The 6,054-nt window shown below is 37.5% G+C and overlaps 1 pseudogene; it reads right to left on the bottom strand.

The window, feature by feature from the left end:
* Positions 1-4,890: 4,890 nt before the first annotated feature.
* LOC127548301 (olfactory receptor 10H1-like) lies at positions 4,891-5,817 on the bottom strand (annotated as a pseudogene).
* Between the last annotated feature and the right edge of the window lie 237 nt (positions 5,818-6,054).

Genomic DNA, 6,054 nt, shown 5'->3' with positions numbered 1-6,054 from the left:
TTCCTTAGCCTTTCGGAATATCATATTCCAGGCCCTTCGATCTTTTAATGTGGATGCTGCCAGATCCTGGGTGATCCTTATTGTGGCTCCTTGATACTTGAATTGGGTTTTTCTAGCCGCTTGCAATATTTTTTCTTTCATCTGAGGGTTCTGGCATTTGGCCACTATATTCCTTGGTGTTTTGATTTTAGGATCCCTTTCAGTGGGTGATCGATGAATCCTTTCAATGTTTATTTTTTCCTCTGTTCCTATGACTTCTGGGCAGTTCTCTTTGATAATTTCCTGGAAGACAGTGTCCAGGCTCTTTTTTTCATCATGTTTTTCTGGGAGTCCAATGATTCTCAGATTGTCTCTCCTGGATCTGTTTTCCAGGTCTGTTGTCTTCCCCAGAAGGTATTTCACATTTTTCTCCATTGTTTGATTTTTTTGGATTTGCTTGACTGATTCTTCTTGTCTCCTCGAGTCATTCAATTCCACTTGTTCAATTCTGATTTTCAGTGAAGTATTCTCTTCACTCACTTTTTTTAAAATCTTTCTCTAATTGTCCAATTGAGTTCTTTTGTTCTGTGGAATTTTTTTCCATTTCGCCAATTTTGTTTTTTAGAGAGCTGTTTTCTGTTTCCAGTTCACTAATCCTATTTTTCAAGGATTTTACTTCTTTATCCACTCTCTCTTTAACTGACTTCTCCAGGCTCTTTTGCCAAGCCTCCCTCTCCTTTTCCCAAGCTTCCTTCTCCTTTTGCCAAGCCTCACTCTGCTTTCCCCATTTTTCTTCTAGCTCCCTTGTGAGAGCCTTTTTAATCACTTCTATGAGGTTCATCTGTGCTGAGGAACAGACGATCTCCTCCTTTGGGGAATCACCTGGGGACTGCCTGTTTTTAGTCTCCTCAGGATTTAGAGTCTGCTCTCTATCTGTGTAGAAGCTGTCAAGGGTTAAAGTCCTCTTCAGCTTCTTGCTCATTCTGTCTATTAATCAGAGACAAACTACCAAAGAAAAACAGAAAAAACTGGAGTCTTTCTTTGGGGGGGGGGGGGCTGGGTGTGTTATCGAGCTTCCTCTACAGACTGCAGGGGGCAGCAGTGAGGCACTAGCAGGACTGTGCTGCGCCTGCGCTCTGAGATCCCAAAGCTGCTGAGTCACTGAGGGGGGGGAAGGGGGGGGCAGCCAGGTCCTGAGAGACTCCAGCTGTTTGCGGTTGTGTTCTTCAGCCCCGGTGTTTTTAGCTTCTCTGCTGGGCTGTTGACTTGCTGCAGGTTCCAAACCTATAGCGAAGCTCTCCCCGCAGAGACGGCTACGATCACTCCCCACCCCCTCTCAGCTCTGCTCCCGTGCTCTCACTGCCGCTGCCCTCAGCCTGCGCCCGATCTAAAACCGCCCCAGCCCTCCAGTAAAGACAGACCTTTCTTGGCGGATCTCAAGGATGGCTTCTCTTGGTAACTATTTGTGGGTTTTTTTCAGTCAAGCATTGATTCAGAGGCTTGTAATGAAGTGGATAGTGAGAGAAAGCGCGGAGCTTATGCAACTGTGAGCCTCCTCTCCGCCATCTAATGAAGTAGTTTTGAAAGGTTAATTGATACATAGTTTGCCAAGGTACATTGTAAAAATTGCTGTTTGAGCAAATCTCAGAGAGAGTAAGTGATTTGTTCATATTGAGTTTCACAGGTAGTAAATGTCAGAGGAAAAACAGATAATAAGGATCAGAAACAGAATTTAAACCCAGACTTCTAAAATCCCAAATCCAGTGGTCTATCTTCCATGAATATCTTTCCTTTTATATGTGCTTATTTTGGAGCATCCAAAGATCTTAGAGTTTCTCTGTTCTAAAACCTTTTTATAGGTGATAAATTGAGGTCCAGAGAGGTTAAGTGACATGCTTGAAATCACATGGGTATTGTGCAACAGAAGGAGAATTCTGATCTCAGCCTCCAAATTCTGTTTTTTCAGTCAATCAATCTATCAATTAATCTAGAGGCATTTATTGAGGAGCTTTATATGTCAAATATCTTGCTATGTACTGATGTTAAAAAAAATGATACAATTTAGTCCTTGATCTCAAGGAGCTCATAGTCTATTGAAGGAGCCAAGAAGCATATATTTGTATGTATCTGAAAGTAAATGCAAGGTAATTATTTATTTTTAATACACATTGTTTTATGAATAATGTTGGGAGAGAAAAATCAGAGCAAAAGGGCAAAATCATGGAAGAGAGGGGAAAAAAACAGAAAAAAGAAATAAAAAAAGTATATTTTGATTTACATTCAATGTCCTTAGTTCTTTTTCTGGATGCAGATGACATTTTCTATCCAAACTCTATTGGTATTGCTTTGGATCAGTGAACTACTGAGAAGAAACAAGCTTTTTATAGTTGATTATCACATATTCTTGCTGTTATTGTGTACAATGTATTCCTGCTTCTCCTTGTTTCACTCAGCATCAGTTCATATAAATCTTTTCAGGCCTTTCTATAATCAGCTTATTCATTAATTTTAAAAGAACAAAAATATTTCATTACTTTCATATGCCACAACTTGTTCAGCTATTCCCCAATTGAGGAACATCTATTCCTTTTCCAATTCTTTCCTATCAACAAAACCAACTGCTATAAACATTTTTGCACATGTGGGTCCTTTACCCTCCTTTATGATTTTCTTGTGATATAGACCCAATAATGACACTGCTGGGTCAAAGGGTATGCACACTTTTGCAGCCCTTTGGGCATAGTTCTAGATTGCTTTCCAGAATAGTTGGATCATTTCCCAACTCCACCAACAATGTATTATTCTCCCAGTTTTTCCACATCCCCTCCAACATTTATCATTACCCTTTGATGTCATCTTAGCCAATCTGAGAGGTGTGAGATAATATTTCAGAATTGTTTTCATTTGAATTCTCTAATCAATAGTGATTTAGAGTATTTTTTTCAGATAATTTTAATTTTGTCATCTGAAAAATGTCTGTTCATATCCTTTGATCATTTATAATGGTCAATGGGGACTTGTATTCTTATAATTTGTAGATTATTGGAGAATGACTTGTATTCTTATAAATTTGACACAGTTCTTTACATATTTGAAAAATGAGACCTTTATCAGAAATGCTGAATGTAAAGATTTTTTCCAAAGCTTTGTACTTTCCTTTTAATTTTTCTTCTGTTGATTTTGTTTATGCAAAAACTTTTTGATTTAATGTAATCAAAGTTCTTCATTTTGCCTTTCATAATGTTCTCTAGTTCTTCTTTGGGCATAAATCTCTCCCTTCTCTAAAGATATGATAGGTAAATTAACTCTTATTCTAATTTGTTTATGGTATCCTTCTTTATGTCCAAATCATGTATCCATTTTGATCTTATTGGAATGTGAGATGTAGGTCTATGCCAAGTTTCGGACATATTTTGTTCCAGTTTTCTCAGCAATTTTTGTCAAATAGTGAGTTCTTATTCCAGAAGATGGAGTTTTGGGATTTATCAAATACTATATTGCTATAGGCCTTGCTTATTGTGTCATGTGTATCTAATCTATTCCACTGATCCAACACTTTGTTTCTTAGCCAGTACCAAAGGGTTTTGATGACCACTGCTTTATAATATAGATTTAGGTTTGATATGCTAAGACACTATCCTTTGTATTTTTTTTTATCATTAATTCCCTTAATATTCTTGATCTTTTGTTCTTCCAGATGAATTTTTTATTGTTTTTTCTAGTTCTATAAAATAATGTTTTGGCAGTTTGATTCATATGGCACTGAACAGGTAGACCAATTTTGGCAGAATTGTAATTTTTATTATATTAGATCAGCCTTGAGAAATTGATATTTTTCCAATTGTTTAGATCTGACTTCATTTGTATGAGAACTGTTTTGTAATTGTGTTCATATAAGTCTTGGTTTTGTCTTAGCAGGTAGACCCCTAAGTATTTTATTTTGTCTACATTGATTTTAAATGGAATTTCTCTTCCTATCTCTTGCCAATAGGCTTTGTCAGTAATGTATAGAAATGCTGATGATTTGTGTGGGTTTGTTTTATATTTTGCTACCGTGTTTCCCCGATAATAAGCCCTCCCCCAAAATAAGCCCTATTGAGATTGCTACTGTAGTGAAGGTGATCCCTTGCGCTACACGCTACATTACGGTACCCTCTGCATGCACCGTCCGTTTCCCCTTCTCCCCCACTAGGTGAAACACATGCCATGCTCCGAGCTGCGTCCAATCAGAGCTGCAGCATTTTTTATTTTTCTTTCCAGGTTATTTATACCTTCTGAATTCAATTCTTCCTGTGCAACAAGAAAACTCTTTGGTTCTGCACACATATATTGTATCCAGGATATACTGTAACCTATTCAACATGTAAAGGATTGCTTGCCATCTGGGGGAGGGGGTGGAGAGAGGGAGGGGAAAAATTAGAACAGAAGTGAATGCAAGGGATAATGCTGTAAAAAATTACACTGGCATGAGTTCTATCAATAAAAAGTTATTTTAAAAAAACTAGCCTTGATTCAGAATAGAGTATTGTATGAGAATAAGTAAGTCTTGAGTTATAAATCTTGGTAGTATTGTAGATAGAATATTGTATTTAGAATAAGTAAGTCCTGAGTTCCAAATCTTAGATATCTACCATCTATGTGACTTGAGCATCCATTTAACTTGTTTCCTAATATGTAAAATGAGGACAATAATATTGCCTATTTCAAAGATAAGTGGTTGTGAGGACCAAATAATATAATATTTAAAGTGCTTTGCAAAGTTAATCATAATATAATATTATTATTGTGACTCATGTGAGTTAAAAGAATAAGTCTGTTCATTCATTCATTCATCTAAGGATCATTCTATTGCATAACAGCTCAAAAGAAAATCAAATAATGCTAATTCCTAACAACGTGATAATCCACTTATCAAAGTATCAAGGAATATTGATTACTGAAGAAAACTTTCTTCAGGACATTCTTTAACACTTTGTTTCTCAGGATGATAGGATGATAGGACTCAGAAAGGAAGTGAGAGGAGTGTAGCAATGCCCATCAGAATGCCCCCTTTCAAGAATTCTGGATCATTGAGTGTAAGATAAATGACAGAAGCAAAGCCATAGTTCACAACTACTATAGTGAGATGGGAGACACAGGTAGAGAAGGCTTTGCAACAGCCCCTCAGTTGAAGGAATTCTCAAGATGGTAGCTACAATAAGGGATAGGAGAGGAGGATGAAGAGGAAGCAGCCTAATAGACCTGAGATGCAATCTATTCCCATTCCTAAAATCACTACTAAAATGTCTCCATAGGCTAGCTTCACAAAAGGGGGTACATGGCAGAAGAAATGATGGATTTTATTGGTCCCACAGAAATTCAAGTGAAAAATGGAAAGTGTAACCACTAGCCCAATTACCATGCCACCAAGCTAACAAGCACATCCTTGTAGATTCATGAGCACATTATACCACAAAGGGTGGCAGATGGCCACATAGTGATCATAACCCATGATCATGAGCAGAAAAGAGTGGGTGAAGGCAAATATGAAGTAAAGAACATGATTGACACAACCCAAGAAGGAGATGGTGTGGTGATTGGAGATCCAGTTACTGAGCATGCAAGGGACTATGCAAAAGTATAGGAAATTTCTGAGATAGAAAGTTCACATAGGAAGAAATACATAGGTGTATGGAGGCTTCACTCACTTTGAATTGTCAACATGATGAGAAGGTTGCCCAGCAGTGTGAACAAATACATCAATAGAAGTACCAGAAAGAACTTTACCTGAAGATGGGGGAATGTGGAAAAGCTAATGAGGATGAACTCAGTCACCACGGTATGATTTGACCTTAGCATGGAGGCTTTGCCAGAGTTGGATATGAGAAAAATAAAGTTGTCATTGAATCATAAACTCTGAGAGTTAGAATGAACTTCAGAGGGTATCTAGTCCAGTCATTGCAGAGAGCATCAATCCACTCAACTTTTCAAGACCTTTTATTTCAATGGTATAAGAACCTCATGGTGAGGAAATTCCTCTCCCCTAAGGCAGATTGTTACCTGATCTGAAAATATGGTTCTAAATTCCTGTGGTTT

The sequence above is a fragment of the Antechinus flavipes genome, chromosome 1, assembly GCF_016432865.1.
Source record: "Antechinus flavipes isolate AdamAnt ecotype Samford, QLD, Australia chromosome 1, AdamAnt_v2, whole genome shotgun sequence".
NCBI classification, from domain to species: Eukaryota; Metazoa; Chordata; class Mammalia; order Dasyuromorphia; family Dasyuridae; genus Antechinus; species Antechinus flavipes.
This window is presented reverse-complemented; position numbering and strand designations above follow the sequence as displayed.